The sequence below is a fragment of the Lampris incognitus genome, chromosome 6 (assembly GCF_029633865.1).
Source record: "Lampris incognitus isolate fLamInc1 chromosome 6, fLamInc1.hap2, whole genome shotgun sequence".
Lineage (NCBI taxonomy): Eukaryota > Metazoa > Chordata > Actinopteri > Lampriformes > Lampridae > Lampris > Lampris incognitus.
Genome location: NC_079216.1, coordinates 17,703,620 through 17,721,504, shown reverse-complemented (window position 1 = coordinate 17,721,504; position 17,885 = coordinate 17,703,620).

Here is a 17,885-nt window from a genome sequence, read left to right as displayed (position 1 = left end):
AAGCCACAGTTTTCCCGCAAAACCAGAAACACACCTTATCCTTGACCCCTTCTCTCTTCAACTTTATAGTTTCTTTCCAACTCATCTAATCCTTCTCCCCCCCCCCATCCCTTTGCTATTACTAATGTCCACTCTATCTCCCTCTGGCACTTCTCTATCGTTGTTGTTCGTCGATGTCTCTTGCTGTCACTTCTCGATCATCTAGCATTGTGGGAGCAATGTAGCAAATTCGAGGGGCAGGCGGGAATTCGCCGCAGCCGGGACGCGAACCCGGGTCTCCCGCGCCACGGGCGACTGCGCTAACCAGTCGACTAAAGAATCCGACCCGATCCGAGGTCGTTACACTAGCCCCCCCCTTTCCTCCCGTGAGGGAGCTGAAGCATACCAGCTCCCGCACGCCACTTGGCGCACGCGCTTCCGATGGCCTCGCGGTCTCACCACCCCACTTCTGAGACCAAAGGAACATCGATACCGTGTTTCTCTGGGTGCTGTGTCTCTGCCCCTTCACCTCCTTACTATTGGTTGACTGTAATGTAGGTCGCCAAGGAATTGTTTTTACAGTCATCACATGCTTTTCTTTTTCTTTTTTCCCCTTTTTTTTGTAGTGGTGACTATGCCAAATGACTAAAATCTGAAATGTTAATGAAGCACACACAAACAAGCCCACATGCACACAAACAAATAACAGACACGCTGCATCAATTTTAAAAAAAGAAAGAAAGAAAGACCAAGCTGGATGTAGATGAGGTTTGGATTCAGATGAAGGCTCAGCAGCAGAAAAATGGTGTCATTTTGTTGGACATTAAGAGTGGAAACTCAGAGTAAAGGGCTCGGGAGTTTTGCTGCGAAACACACGGTCTAAAAGACAACAACATGCTGAACACTATCTATCTATCTATCTATCTATCTATCTATCTATCTATCTATCTATCTATCTATCTATCTATCTATCTATCTATCTATCTATCTATCTATCTATCTATCTATCTGTCTATCCGTCTGTCTGTCTGTCTGTCTGTCTATCTGTGGCTGTCTAATCTAATCTGATCCAATTATCCAGCCCCCAAACTTTTAATTTCAGTAATATTTTCCACGTCCCGAGGACCAGTCTGTGATGCCGGAAGTCGGCGCGCCCCGGTCCTCGCCTTTGCTTGCCGCCCAGCTTGCATTGCACCCTACCCCAATGCTCATCCCCACGGGTGGTGGGTCCACGGGGTGGTGGCTCCATGTTGCTTTTTTCGGGCTGGGCCCGACCGGGCCCCATGGGCCAAGACCTGGCCACCAGATGCTCGCCGGCGAGCTCACTTCTCTGGTCTGGCTTTCCCTTTTCCAGGCAAGGTGCTGTAGCTCTGCTTTTGTAATTTCATTGGGTTTCTTGGGAATCACTCTTAGTCTGGCCCCTCCCCTAGGACCAGTTTGCCTTGGGAGACCTTACCAGGAGCTATTGCCCCCGACAACACAGCTCCCAGGATCACCGGAACATCCAAACCCCTCCTTCACGTTAAAGTGGCGATTCTTGGAGGGAGCTCCTCACCCTAGCCTTAGAGATAGGGTGAGGAGCTCGGATATCTGGCGGGAACTTGGAGTAGAGCCGCTGCTCCTTTGCGCCAAAAGGAGCCAGTTGAGGTGGTTCGGGCATCTGATTAGGATGCCTCCTGGGCGCCTTCCTTTGGCGGTTTTCCGGGCACGTAACTGAGAGGAGATCCCGGGGTAGACCCAGAACTCACTGGAGGGACTACATGACCAATCTGGCCTGAGAACGCCTTGAGATCCCCCAGGAGGAGCTGGAGGGCGTTGCTGGAGAGAGGGACGTCTGGAGTTCCCTACTTAGCTTGCTGCCACCGCAACCGGACCCCGGAGAAGCGGTTGATGATGAGATGAGATGAGATGAGTTAATATAAGATGAGATGAGATGAGATGAGATGATAATCTTGTTCATCTTCGATAATCATGATACCTGTCTCTTTTTACTGCCAGGCTCAGTCTGCCAGCTAGACTATGTAAACGTTGCTTAGCTGACTAGGAAAGTGTTTGCACAAACCTGCTCATTGCAAATTCACATTGGACTCAATCTGTTTTTTTTTTTTTAACTGACAGTTATAAGAACAGGAGATGTGCAAGGTATATAAGAATAGTAGCCAGGAAACATCCTTGATATTACTGCATTAACTTAATTAAATTATTACATTATAGTATTTTTTACTCATGCTACCAGGTTTCTGTGCTCCTAATGTGATTAATTTAACATTCAGATTTTAATCATAAATGCCAAATGTACTTTGCATTGATTTTATTTAATATATATTCTGAAATGATATGACAAATTGTCATTGACGATGATATGACTATGACATGATATGACTCTCTGAGAAATCTCTTTCGGACAAAGGCCATTTCACCAATTACTGTTCTGGGTGGCATCATGGCCCAGTGTTTAGCACTGTTGCCTCACAGCAAGAAGGTCCTGGGTTCGAACCCCAGGCCGTCCCAGGTCCTTTTTGTGTGGAGTTTGTATGTTCTCCCCATGTCTGCGTGGGTTTCCTCCAGGTACTCCGGTTTCCTCCCACCATCAAAAAGACATGCAGGTTAGGGTTAATACTCCTGTCTGTGCCCCTGAGAAAGGCAATGGAAAGAAGGATTGGAGTTGGTCCCTGGGTGCTGCAGCTGCCCACTGCTCCTATACAATAGGATGGGTTAAATGCAGAGGACACATTCATTGTAACCTGGACAATGACAAAATAAAGCGGATTTATTTCTACTGTGTACAGACTCGCTACACTCAGCGAGTTTCCCATCCATTCGTCTGCTATCAATCAACAGTTAACAACAGGCCTTTATTTGCTGACATGGTGAAGACACTTTATAAGACTACCTAGGTTCTGTTACACGTGAACTTTAAGCATTTATCTAAGCAATGTAAAATAAAGTTAATCACGGTATAGCAGATACATGGTCAAAGATTAAAAGTAAGTAAACATTTATGTATGAATTGCCCTCATAATCCCCCCCCCTTTTGATTAATTTTAATCAACAACAAATCATCTAGATAAACATCAAATGAAGACATGACAATGGATGTACACTACCGTTCAAAAGTTTGGGATCACCCAAACAATGTTGTGTTTTCCATGAAAAGTCACACTTATTCACCACCATATGTTGTGAAATGAATAGAAAATAGAGTCAAGACATTGACAAGGTTAGAAATAATGATTTGTATTTGAAATAAGATTTTTTTTACATCAAACTTTGCTTTCGTCAAAGAATCCTCCATTTGCAGCAATTACAGCATTGCAGACCTTTGGCATTCTAGCTGTTAATTTGTTGAGGTAATCTGGAGAAATTGCACCCCACGCTTCCAGAAGCAGCTCCCACAAGTTGGATTGGTTGGATGGGCACTTCTTTGAGCAGATTGAGTTTCTGGAGCATCACATTTGTGGGGTCAATTAAACGCTCAAAATGGCCAGAAAAAGAGAACTTTCATCTGAAACTCGACAGTCTATTCTTGTTCTTAGAAATGAAGGCTATTCCATGCGAGAAATTGCTAAGAAATTGAAGATTTCCTACACCGGTGTGTACTACTCCCTTCAGAGGACAGCACAAACAGGCTCTAACCAAAGTAGAAAAAGAAGTGGGAGGCCGCGTTGCACAACTGAGCAAGAAGATAAGTACATTAGAGTCTCTAGTTTGAGAAACAGACGCCTCACAGGTCCCCAACTGGCATCTTCATTAAATAGTACCTGTTAGAGCCTGTTTGTGCTGTCCTCTGAAGGGAGTAGTACACACCGGTGTAGGAAATCTTCAATATCTTAGCAATTTTTCGCATGGAATAGCCTTCATTTCTAAGAACAAGAATAGACTGTCGAGTTTCAGATGAAAGTTCTCTTTTTCTGGCCATTTTGAGCGTTTAATTGACCCCACAAATGTGATGCTCCAGAAACTCAATCTGCTCAAAGAAGTGCCCATCCAACCAATCCAACTTGTGGGAGCTGCTTCTGGAAGCGTGGGGTGCAATTTCTCCAGATTACCTCAACAAATTAACAGCTAGAATGCCAAAGGTCTGCAATGCTGTAATTGCTGCAAATGGAGGATTCTTTGACTAAAGCAAAGTTTGATGTAAAAAAATCTTATTTCAAATACAAATCATTATTTCTAACCTTGTCAATGTCTTGACTCTATTTTCTATTCATTTCACAACATATGGTGGTGAATAAGTGTGACTTTTCATGGAAAACACGAAATTGTTTGGTTGATCCCAAACTTTTGAACGGTAGTGTACATCCCGGGAAACATCCTACCTCACACAGAACAACTGTGAGGCCTATTGGTCAGTTGTAAGCCAACTGAAATGCATCAGATTTACATTAACACACGCCATATAAACGCACCAGTCAGACAGACAGAAGTCACAATTACCCCATGTCCTCTTGAGCCAAACATCTCACCCCACTCTTGACTAGAAATGAGTAAACGACTCGAGAAGTTATCTATACTAATCTGAGCAGACACACTGCAAAAAAAACAGCATTGACATTTGGGAAAACCCTATGTGAATGCTCAAAATTCATCTAAAAACACAACATAGTCCCCAGTAGCATTAAGCAATGGTTAAACAATGAAACAATAAATTGGAGATACATTCATAACACACATGTAGATTGGCTACAGATTAACTGAGTGAGCGTTAACATAAGGAAAAGAAACCCATAACTCTGAATAAAAAGAAAGGATTTGGGGGAACTAGTATCAAGTGAGGTCACTCCTTATCGTCGCAATAGTACAGTGGAACCCAGGGATCAGGAGAGTATTTGACTTGTGTTGCATTAAGTACAGTCTAAATACCATATTTACAGACCAACCCAATCATATTATTGACTATGACACTGATACTGCCAACAACACCGGTGGGAGTCCAACTCGGAAGTGTCAATCTCGCTCCTCCCCACAAAGTGAAGTTGTCAGATCTGTGTTGAAGCAAGGTTTGGACACCATTTTTGGTTAACTTTATGCATATGAACCATCACATTAATGTTCCTGGTTTGGTTAGGGCTGGAGCAGATTTTAGCCTGAAAAGACATTGGCACATTTCTTTTTTATTTATTTTTATTACCTGGCAGGCCGTGTGGCGTGCCAGGCTACAGTTAGCATAGCTAACTGTTAAATCCAGTAGCCCTGCCATTCTGTTCCATAGATCTCTGTAAGTCATCTACCAAATCATTTACTGTATGTGACCCATGCAATCTTATACATATATAGTCAGCGTGACGCTGGGTCAATGTGATATTGGTGTACAGCCTTCAAAACCATAGTTTTAAATTAAACACGCATGTCTTCGGTCTCCGTAGAAGCCTTCATTCACCTGCTGCAGAAAAGGCAAATTAATAGATTCATTTCACTGCAATGTCAATGTTATTTAACACTCCGTTAATTATAATTGTTTTACTTTCCATAATTACCATATACCCAGATGATTACTAGTGATTAGCTTCTAAGATAGACTGCAACATACATGTATTTTTACTTTTATTTATTGCTTTTTAATCAATATTACTGAAGAGAGAGAAGAGAGAAGACCTCAGACTAGAGTTATGACTCATATTTAAAGGAGCTGGAGGAAATATTAAGAATATTTGTCCATCAGCACTCTGGATACTTAAAATCCCCTATTTTTGTGATTAACAGGCCTTGGATGATAAAATCCTGCATCTGGTGAGTGCTGTAAAAACGCCTGTTTTAGCATCACAAGAGAGAGAAGCGTTCGAGTCTAGTTAGTCCTCTGACTTTATTTTAACAGAGCTCTACTAATTCAACGAGCTTTCAGGGCCCTGCAGACTCACAGCATGCTGCGCGGTGTAGAGCGTTTAAAACGATAACTGCAGTGGTTTTGGTGAGGGGTGGTGTTAAGAGATGGCAGGAACTAATTCAGGTTCATAAAATATGTCTGAGTCATTCTCCACATTTTGAATGGTGTGGATTGTTTTTTATTTCGTTCTTACAGCCTACATTCAACCATCCTGTAATGTCTGATGTAAGTTACGTCCACTCACTGTCCACTCATATGACCCTTTTTTGGCTCTTGTCTTGAGTAGAGATCCAGATATATTGTAGCGAATTCGGGGGACAACGCAACCACAGGAACTGCCGCGGCCGGGAAGCGAACCCGTATCGCCCGCACAGCAGGAGACATCGCTAAGCGCTCGACTAAAGGGTCAGACTCGCGAGCCAGCGGCCAGCGTGTCTTCTTATCCGTGCACGTTACACTATTAACGCTTAACGTTAATACGTACTGGAAAAGCGTTTGTCGAACTTGATGTAAACATATGTGAAAGTATTGCACTTTGCTGTTGAAATTCAAAACATTTTCTATCAGTGGACGATACCATTGGATCGCCCCTGCCTCCTGACGCCCGCGACGTCCCTGTCGTGGGCGTCCGGGTAGCGTGGTGGTCCGTTGCCTACCAACACGGGGGTCGCCGCTTCGAATCCCCGTGTTACCTCCGGCTTGGTCGGGCGTCTCTTATAGACACAATCGGCCGTGTCTGCGGGTGGGAAGCCGGATGTGGGTATGTGTCCTGGTCGCTGCACTAGCGCCTCCTCGGGTAGGTCGGCGCATCTGTTCGGGGGGTGGACTGGGGGGGATAGCGTGATCCTCCCACGTGCTACATCCCCCTGACGAAACTCCTCACTGCCAGGTGAAAAGAAGCGGCTGGTGACTCCAGATGTATCAGAGCAGACATGTAGTAGTCTGCAGCCCTCCCCCGATCGGCAGAAGGGTGGAACAGAGACGGCGGGGTGATTGGCCAGGTATATCCATCCATCCATCCATCCATCCATTAGCCGAACCACTTATCCTCCTCTCAGGGTCGCGAGGATGCTGGAGCCTATCCCAGCAGTCATTGGGCGGCAAGCGGGAAGACATCCTGGACAGGCCGCCAGGCCATCACACAGGGCCAATACACACAAACACACCCATTCACATCTAGGGACAATTTAGTACAGCCGATTCACCTGACCTACATGTCTTTGGACTGTGGGAGGAAACCCACGCAGACAACATGCAAACTCCACGCAGAGGACGACCCGGGACAACCCCCAATGTTTGACTACCCCGGGGCTCGAACCCAGGACCTTCTTGCTGTGAGGCGACTCCACTGTCCACTGCGCCATGGCCAGGTACAATTGGGTAAAAAAGGGAGAAAAAAGTCCAAAAAAATTTTTTTTTTAAAAAATGTCCCTGTCGTACATGACATGCTATTTTTCAATCTTCCAGAGGCTTTGAGCTGCACGTGTTAGGGAGAGCAAGAGGAGCAGCAGTGAAGCACAACATTGCTGTTAAACCGATACAACTGAATGGATAAGCAGCTTCTCCACAATTGGTCTGAGGTCATATCAATCATAAACAAATACCCAGACAATAGACTAAACATAGCTGAAGTCTAAACATGATGTCACTTTACTTCATAGGACAGAATAAGCTCTAATAAACTTAATGGAAAGCTGGGAGAGTGGACAGTTTTAGTAGTGCTGGCAAATACATTTCTGAAGTGTTTTTATTAAACAGGTTGGTAAGAAATTGTATCACAGAGAATAGAGAACAGATGGAGAGACAAACAAAATTGCACCAAGAATTGTGTATGAATGAGAGAGAGAAAAGGGGGTGTCTGGGCCGGCATCTGTCCTGGTCAAGGTGTGGAGACCACTTGGCCAGCAGATGGAAATCCTAATCATGGAGAATCTGACATCTGATGATGCTCCAGGATTCACCGTCTGGAGATCACTTTTTACTAAACCCAAAAAAAAAAAAAATATATATATATATATATATATATATATATATGTGTGTGTGTGTGTGTGTGTGTGTGTGTGTGCAGATGTCTTGGATATACTATATACTCCTGGGAAAAGCAAACCAAAGAAGAAAGTACGTTCCTTATCAGTTTCACCAAAAACCTGATCTTATTTGGACAGGGATAGTCTATTCCACCTACAGCTCCAGTGACTACCATGGAATCCGGCTCACAGCCAGGAGAACAGGAGCCCAAGTAAAGGAATAGTAGGAAAGGAAGCCCAACAGAAACTATGAGACCTCTTTTAAAAAAATACACTGAATTTCAAATCAGCAGCCAAAGATGGCTGATAAAGTCTATGTTTGAACAGTTGCAGAGGTATTGAATTATCACAGAAAATTCAGTTTCCTCTTTATTGTGCTGAAAACAGGAAACTGCTTTTGTATCATCAGCGCTCTTGCCAAAGAGGGAATATTTCTGAAAGGAATGTCCTGCATTATCTATGCCCAGACATTCAAGATGGCCATGAATCTGCAGATGAAGATGCATCTCAGATTCTGTTGTGTGAGTAAGTATTAGCCAACGCTGCTGCTGGTGCCTCATGCTTCCTCCTTGGGGACGAAACCACTGTCTAAAGATGTCAGGAGACACTCCATTTGGGGTCAGGTTCCTTCCATTTGACATACAATAGTAATATCAATGATTCTTTCCAAATCACCTTTATAACAGGGTTAGAACGAACGGGATCCCACTCCAACCTAAAACGGCCACGGGCGGTCAAAATGACGGCCGGTTTTTAAACCCTATATTCTGTCAAGATAAATACCCAATTGAGATATTAATGCATTACATGTGTTAGTATGTCTGTTAAGAAGCCAAATGACACCAAAATTAACATTTTAACAAGTTTTAATACTATTTTTCGCTCAATTTAAAATGGCCGCTGTCCAACGCCTGTAAATACTGCAACGCGTCGGTGGTAGCCATGGTACGTCTGTAACGGCGTCTGTAACCAGACATGTTGGAAAGAATCAAAAATCAAATTTAGGCTATTTCTCTGCACTGGAGAACGCTAGTGTGCTTCTAGCACAGAGCAACGAACTTCGCGAAGGAAATGATGCGACCAACACACGTCATAAATAGTGACATGACGTCACATCGTGCTCAACTTACGAGCAGTCATTTTGACCGGTTATGGTCGTTTTAGGTAGATCTTACCCCCCACAAAGTTATTAAACTTTGAAAATCCAGTACGGTCATAATGACCGTCTTGGTCGTTCTAGTCTTTTAAACCTTCGTGTTAATGAGACTGTTTGAATCAAACTCTAGTTGGTAACTTTGTCTTATTAAAATGTAGCCTCGTTCTATTAAAGTTATTGTACAGCTTTATTGCTGGAAATCTTATTGGCTGTTATCTATTTTGGTTTACTGTTGGTGGGGGTATGAAATTATGGCTGTTATACGTACGTAGTGCTACCAAATTTAGTTAGCGAGACAGGCCTTTGTGCCGTTGTCCCTCTACAAACTTCCTTGACCTTGGTAGTGAAGGGCTTTTACACTTAAGCAAGCCATGGTTCGGGTTTAGAAGGATGAGGCTTGTTTTAGTCCACTCTTAACTCATTTATTAAACAACTCATTTAGTTACATCTATGTGCAGTCTTAGTGTGTCTTCTTCATCTAATCCTATCTAGTTCTCTCAGGTATGTACTAACAGCTAGTTCCACCTAGTGGGCAGACCGTGTAACAACATCCAATCATCATAGGTACGTGGAGCTGTGTTTCGGAGGACAGCGGTTCGGTTGGGACTTTGTCACGGCGAAAGTGGCCGTCCCCCTCCTCGGCGCGGATTTCTTATGCTGGTGGATGTCAAAAACCGCCACTTGACCGACGCTGACACTTTCTGCTCGTATGGGTGTACTGTAATGATAGGCGTCCAAAGAAGACCACCACTTCTCTATAAAAATAAGACCACCACTTCCCTATAAAATCAATAACGTAATCTGTGTTTCATTTGTTTTTGTGAAACCATTCACAATATATGTGGTGGAAGCATCGATGTGTATGTCATGACCTGGACTTTGAAGTAAGGACAGAGCTGTTGAATGATTATTATAATATTGTATCTGGTGGTGAGCCAGGGTGAGCTGGCCTGTTTGTCATTACCATATGATGGTTTAACTGTTCCCATATGGCTCTTTGTCCTGGCTGCTGTCAGAGCCTGAGGTGTTTTCCTGGCTGAAGCAGTAACAGGGACTGGCTGAAGCTTTCTAAGCCTTCGATAGCAGGAATCAGGAACAATTTATTGTCATGTCTATCATGTACTTGCATACACAAAATAAACGAAATTTCGTTTCACCCAGCCCACAGCAGTGCAACACCAAAGATAAAAATACATATCCAAAATTTCCAAAAACGACACCACCAAAAACATACAAAAACAGAGAGAACAAAGGGGAAAAAAAGACAAACAGTTAACAACACAGTCCATTCAGTGCAACACAGTACAAAGATTCCACTGTCCAGACAACGAAAGTCAGCCAGGATGACTGTCGGAACTGCCGGTCTGCATATGTTAGCAGTTAGCTTAGCCTGCCCCGCTTCCGCGTCCTGTCAGACCGCCCTCGGTGCTTCCTCTTCGGGCGCAGCTCCAGGCAGGGCCGTGGTCCTTGGGCCCACCGGACGCAGCAGACCAGGCTCCCTCAGCCAATCCAACGCTAGCTTTCCCAGCCAGACACCTTCGACACACCTCCCCCGCACTCCACACGACAACACAAATGCAGACGCAGACAAAAACGCTGCACAGTCGACGCTAGGCGAGGCCGCCGCCAGACTGCCTCGGTGTTTCCTCTCGGGCGCAGCTCCGAGCGGAGCCGTGGTCCCGGGGCCCACAGGACGCAGCAGACCAAACTCTTATCAGCCAATCCAAACACCAGCTCTCCCAGCCATAAAACTAAAAAACTAAAATAAAATAAAAATCGAAGATCAAAATAAAAACTTCACACGTTGACATGGCCAAAGGCACTGCATAGTCGGTACTGGGTGAAGCCGCTGCAAACGTGAGTCGTGCCGCCACCTTCCCACACCGGAAACTCATTCGCCTTTTGCCATCAACTCTATGCTGCTGGGCCACGTTAACCCAATATAGTACAAGATCTGACATGATGATTTCTCATGCTGATAGTAAACGCAACCCTAAGGCTCCACAGACCTCATGTCCCCGATCCAGACTGTCAGAACCTATCACGGTACAGTGCTTTGTACAGTTGCTATCCTCAACGCTAAATGTTTGTATTCATGTTTACATTCTACGTTTGCATCTTCAATGTTCAACTGAGGGGCGGCACGGTGGCGCAGTAGTTAGCGCGGTTGCCTCATAGCAAGAAGGTCCTGGGTTTGAACCCCGGGGTTGTCCAACCTTGGGGGTCATCCCAGGTTGTCCTCTGTGTGGAGTTTGCATGTTCCCATCGTGTCTGCGTGGGGTTTCCTCGTGGGGTTTCCTCAATATAAATCATACTGCTCCTCATTCTGATTATGGGGTGGGAGAGTGGACGTATCAGTGAATGGATATCAAAAATTTAATTAATATGCACACAAATAAGGGAGATAATTCATCTATAACGGCCAATGCTGCTACACTTATAAAGCAAAAAGACCAATGTCCCCCTCTAGCGGCAAATAAAGACAACCAAACACCTCTCAGTATGCCCTGTCGACACAACTGCTATGTGCTCCTTTCTGTCATTGAAAAACAATGAAATGATTGTATTCAATTTTTCTGAACAAATCAAAGGTATGAAAAAAAAACACAAAAATTTGTGGGTAGTCAACTTTGAACTGGTGCTGGCAGGTCTGAGGTTCACTGGTATCTGGGATCATCTTTCTTTATGACATCCAGCCTCTCTCAACAGTTAATGAGAGTTTTCTCCGTTCAGTAGGTCAAGCAGAAGGTTTTAAATAAAGACTTTGTCAGGATGGGTAGCGGCACCTCTGTCAATGATCCCACTTGTACAGCCAACAATGAAACGGTCCGGAGAGACACAGAGACCTTAAAGCCTGGCAGACTACACAACAAGATTTCTGATCAAAGAAAATGTCACACAAAGACTGCAACTCAAATTCCAATTCCAATTCTACAGAAGACCTCAAACGACTTGGACAAGTGTTGAAATAATCAATGTTTAAACCTTAGACATTGGAAGTTTAAAAAGCCATCATTGTCAGTACACTAATATGGGGCAACGTTTGTCAAGTGTAGCACGTCCAAAAAACCATCACAGCTTTACCTAATTTAGCTGCTAATGTAGTGGACACTTAATAGACTTACGGACATAATTCACCATAGCCTGTTGTTTGTATTAAGCTGACGTGCTCACTTTAAGAGCTGAGGGTGTAGCCATGGTAACACAGCGCCATGTTGGGGAGGCGGGTTGTGCTGAAATAATAAACGGCACACGCGTTAGTACGGTGGCCGACAAGGGCCAAACGCACTGCAACGGCCTAATGCGTCTCAGTTAAGGAAAACAGCTTCAAGTACAGAAACGATGCAAATTCACAAACTCAAACACAAGTCTAAACGAGGTACAAAAAAGAGGAACGTGGTGCAAATGAAAAAACGTGCTGCAAAAAACAAAGACAAATGCAGCATCATCAAACGCGCTGCAAATAGAGAAACGATGCAAAGCACAAAACGATACAAACCAGAAACGATCTTCAAAAGAAAAACGCTTCATAACGCTCCAAACCTGCAGGGGGCGCTCTTAGTGTAACAGCTCAATGGAAAGACACACGGGATGGACAGAGACAGAACAGCCGTCTCTGGAACAGCTGACTGTTTCAACATTCAGCGGGAACGGTAATGTGACTTTTATTTGATTATATTTACGCTCACCGGCCACTTTATTAGGCACACCTGTCCAACTGCTCGTTAAAGTAAATTTCTAATCAGCCAATCACATGGCAGCAACTCAATGCATTTAGGCATGTAGACATGGTCAAGACGATCTGCTGCAGTTCAAACCGAGCATCAGAATGGGGAAGAAAGGTGATTTAAGTGACTTTGAACGTGGCATGGTTGTTGGTGCCAGACGGGCTGGTCTGAGTATTTCAGAAACTACTGATCTACTGGGATTTTCACGCACAACCATCTCTAGGGTTTACAGAGAATGGTCCGAAAAAGAGAAAATATCCAGTGAGCGGCAGTTCTGTGGGCGAAAATGCCTTGTTGGAGGTCAGAGGAGAATGCCAGACTGGTTCGAGCTGATAGAAAGGCAACAGTAACTCAAATAACCACTTATTACAACCGAGGTATGCAGAAGAGCATCTCTGAACGCACAACACGTCGAACCTTGAGGCAGATGGGCTACAGCAGCAGAAGACCACACCGGGGGCCACTCCTGTCAGCTAAGAACAGGAAACTGAGGCTACAATTCACACAGGCTTACCAAAATTGGACAATAGAAGATTGGACAAACGTTGCCTGGTCTGATGAGTCTCGATTTCTGCTGCGACATTCGGGTGGTAGGGTCAGAATTTGGCGTCAACAACATGAAAGCATGGATCCATCCTGCCTTGTATCAACGGTTCAGGCTGGTGGTGGTGGTGTAATGGTGTGTGTTGTGACTTCTCTTATGTACACTATTGTAGTGTTACTATTCGTGGGTTACTAACTTAATCACTAATATATATAAGTACACAGAGACGAGGATGCGGCACAAGTGTGATCTTTACTGACGGAGACATCACACACTACTAGGCTCGACCAGTGTATTACAGAACTCAGTAGTGGTGACAGTCCAACACAATCGAGCACCGAGTGCTCGATCCAATACACCACAGTGTGGGGGATATTTTCTTGGCACACTTTGGACCCCTTAGTACCAATTGAGCATCGTGTCAACGCCACAGCCTACCTGAGTATTGTTGCTGACCATGTCCATCCCTTTATGACCACAGTGTTCCCATCTTCTGATGGCTAGTTCCAGCAGGATAACGCGCCATGTCATAAAGCTCGAATCATCTCAGACTGGTTTCTTGAACATGACAATGAGTTCACTGTACTCAAATGGCCTCCACAGTCACCAGATCTCAATCCAATAGAGCACCTTTGGGATGTGGTGGACCGGGAGATTCGCATCATGGATGTGCAGCCGACAAATCTGCAGCAACTGCGTGATGCTATCATGTCAATATGGACCAAACTCTCTGAGGAATGTTTCCAGTACCTTGTTGAATCTATGCCACGAAGGATTAAGGCAGTTCTGAAGGCAAAAGGGGGTCCAACCCGGTACTAGCAAGGTGTACCTAATAAAGTGGCCAGTGAGTTTATATCACTACAACGCTGCACATTACTTGACGTTTTTTTTATTGTATTCTACACCAGACGATACAAGGCTGCATATTTGCATGTAGATTAGCCTGCTTAACAAGATAAGATGATGATTAGAGATTGATATAAAGCACCCGTTATAATAGTACATTAAAAAGCCCTCTTATCACAGTCTTCCATAACATACAGCGCTGCACATTACGTGTTATGCTTGTTAATGACAGCAGTTAACTTGTAAGCAGTTATGAATGATATCCACTGTGTGTGTATGTCAAGAGGTAGTGAAGAGTATTAATACTCATCTCAGTAACGTTACTTATCACGTTTTTCATTTTTAGTTTTCTAGATTATACTGATCTATCATCTTTTTTTCCAGGCTACTATGTTTTGCCCTTATTGTGGACAAGGTCTGGGAACAATTCACATGTTCTGTGGCTCTGATGTGCAATTTTTGGCAGAGGCAGACAACAGTAAGTGGACTCATATCCAGTTTGTTAATAACATTGATGTAGTTCACACCACGTCCTTATGTAAAATGCATTATATTTGACTTTTAACAGCTTGTGTTGTGTAATAAAGTTACAGTGCTTGGTGATATAGTTAACCAAATCTTGAGGTGATCAGCTGTGTGTCATTGAGATGCAGATAGTGAGTTTCACTGCCATAGGGTAGAAAATTAGCATTTATGCAGGTTCTGATGTTAAAGGACCTCCACCGTCCGTCAGAGGAAAAGTGTTATAATTCTAATAAAATTAAATCTCTGTCTTTATCTCACTTTATGTTTGGCAGGGTCAGCATCAGATAGCCCCACAAAAGAGGATCTAATACAAAGATATTTTAATCACAGCTACAGCAATGCAGAAATTTTGGATTTTTTGGCTTCAAAACACAATGTTCATATGAGCCTTTGCTCCCTGAAGAGGAAGCTGAAAAGTTTGTCTTTATCCAGGCAAAAAGACTACTCTCCTCTTGCCACCGTTCGTGCTGCCATACAGGAAGAGTTAAAGGGTCCGGGTCAACACTATGGCTACCGTTCAATGTGGCAGACACTGCGCCTAAAGTACTCTCTGACTGTTAAGAGGGATGATGTTATGGCCCTGATGAGAGAACTTGATCCACAAGGAATTCAACTTCGTGCTAGCAAAAAATTTGTAAAAAGAGTTTACAGTTCTGATGGATCAAACCATGTCTGGCACGTGGATGGATATGATAAGTTAAAGCCGTACGGTTTTGGAATAAGTGGCTGCATAGATGGATACTCTCGAAAAGTACTGTGGTTGAGATGTGGAGCAAGCAACAATGACCCAGTGATCATTGCCCAGAATTAACTGAACTGTCTGTCAGAATGTGGAATCATTCCAATGCAACTACGCACTGACTGTGGTACTGAAAATGGCACAATGGCGGCAATTCATTGTACCTTAAGATCATCTCACACTGACAACTATGCCGGGGCTGCCAGTCATTTGTATGGCTCTTCAACAGCAAATCAAAGGATTGAAAGCTGGTGGTCATATTTTCACAAACAGAGGTGTCATTATTATATGTATTTTTTGCTTTACAAGCTAGAAACACATTTTTCAAATGGACTTTAAAACAGACAATAGAACATTGTGATCCTTGCATGTTTATTGCTTTTTGATGAACAACAAATTATATTTATCATTAAATTCTAACATTTTAGATTGAATCACAATCCAAAAACATAACATGAAATGCATCACCCTAATTCCAGTTTGTGTCTTCAGGTCGCAATTTTGGATGGACCTTCTGAATGATCTGAGAGAGAGAAATCTCTTCAATAATAGTCATGAGCACACATGCCTCCTGTGATTTGTGTTTATGGATGTGCTACAAAGTGACCTTGATGAATGCAGAGAAAAGTGGGACACTCATACAATCAGACCTGTTAAACAGTCTCGTTGTCCATCTGGTAAACCAGAGGTCATGTACAACCTACCTCACAGGTTAGTTCTCAGTGTTTAACTTTTTATCTTCCCTGAAATAACAGTATAAAACATAACAACAATGAACATCATCAAAAGATGTGAAAAATTCTTGCACTAACATAATACTAGAAAAGGTAATAGTCTTAGTCTCAGCTCGGTAGTCCAAGCAACACATAACACTAAGACTATGAATATATTTTCACTCCCAGGTTTGGTGGAACTGACTGGGTTTCCAGTTTCACTGGAGGAACTGCGGCCATTTGAGAGTGAGGCTACACACTGTCCATGTGGAGATCGCCATCTCCAGTCACACTTTGAGGATCTACAGAGACAAAGTGGTCTAATGCAGCCAATGACTTGGGAGACCTGTGTGGAACTCTATATCACATTGAAGAACATGGCTGATTTGTAGCAGAACTGAAAATACAGGTAATAACTGTTGAACTTTAGACACTAAAGGTCAACCTAACAGTTTGTTATACAATAATAAAAAAAATTAGTACAGTCCAAAACCAGGTGAGTTTTGTATTCCAAAGTCCATGTCTTTTCGAAACTCTTCATAAGTCATTGACAGTGGAATTTCCATTGTGTTTGCTCAGGTTCTGCTGTATGGGAAGCGAGACACCCTTTGAAACACCAGCTTTGGTCTTGGGTTAATCCCAGATGGGGGTAGGGAACTGAGTCCTGTGGCGAACATCAGGATGTCAGAGAGGGAAAGTCCTGTTTGTTTATCTGAAAAAGAAATGTTATAAAAATGTGTTTTATTAAACCTGTCATTCATAAAAGATGGGAGAAATGGGAACAATTGTATGAAATGCTACTGTAATAAACCTTCTGTATCGAGGAGATAGTCTCTCCAGAATGCTAGTACTCTGGTTTCCTCTTGGCGTCTTGTGGTGCCTTGTTCACTGAGTTGAACCTCGAAAAGGTCATCCAGTGTTGTGGATGTCAGCTGTTCCACACTTGAGCACATAAATGCCTTGAATATGGATGCATGCTGCTCCAAAGCATGAATCACATTAAGTGCTGAAAGCCCATCCTTGAACCTACAAAATATTCACAGAGAAAAAAAAACTCTAAAATGCTTAGAACAATAGCAGTATCAGAGAAGACTGGTAACATTTAAGAGGTATTTCAACAGTTTGGCAAATTGGCCTATTGCTATAATCCCTATAGTCATATGAGTAGGTACCTTCTACTATCTGTGCCTGTTATGGCAATAGGCCAGTTTGCCAAAATGTTGAATTATCGCTTTAACATGTATGCACTTACCACAGTCAGAGAGATCACTTTCCACAGATGGCAAGTTCACATGGACAACACTGTCATCTTCACTTGAAGACTGTCCAGTACAACCTTTGAAAAAATGCATTTAGACAAAAATTACTATAATGTTTTGAGTAATTGGCAGAATTTATCTTCCACAGCACAGATAAGATAAGATATAGATAGATATAATATAAGTGGAAAGAAATCAAACCATGAATGAAATATGAAATGGAACACCTACAACTGGTTTCAAAATCCTCTGCAGTGCAAATGTATGGTGTTATCTTCTGGTAGGCCTTCCCTATTGCCTCCTTGTACTTCCTGGCAGTGAAAGGGTCATCTGTTCCTGGGATCTTTATCACTTGTCTGTCATCAGGGTACAACAAAACATGGACAACATCCTGCATGTCCTGGTTAAAATCCATTTGTTTTTTAACAGCAGCAGCCAATAGCTGCTCTGATGACCAGTGAGGCTGAATGTCAGGAGAGAGTGACTTCCCTCTTACAGGTTTTAGGGAGTCACCTGTCAACCTCATAACTCCAACATAAATCTGC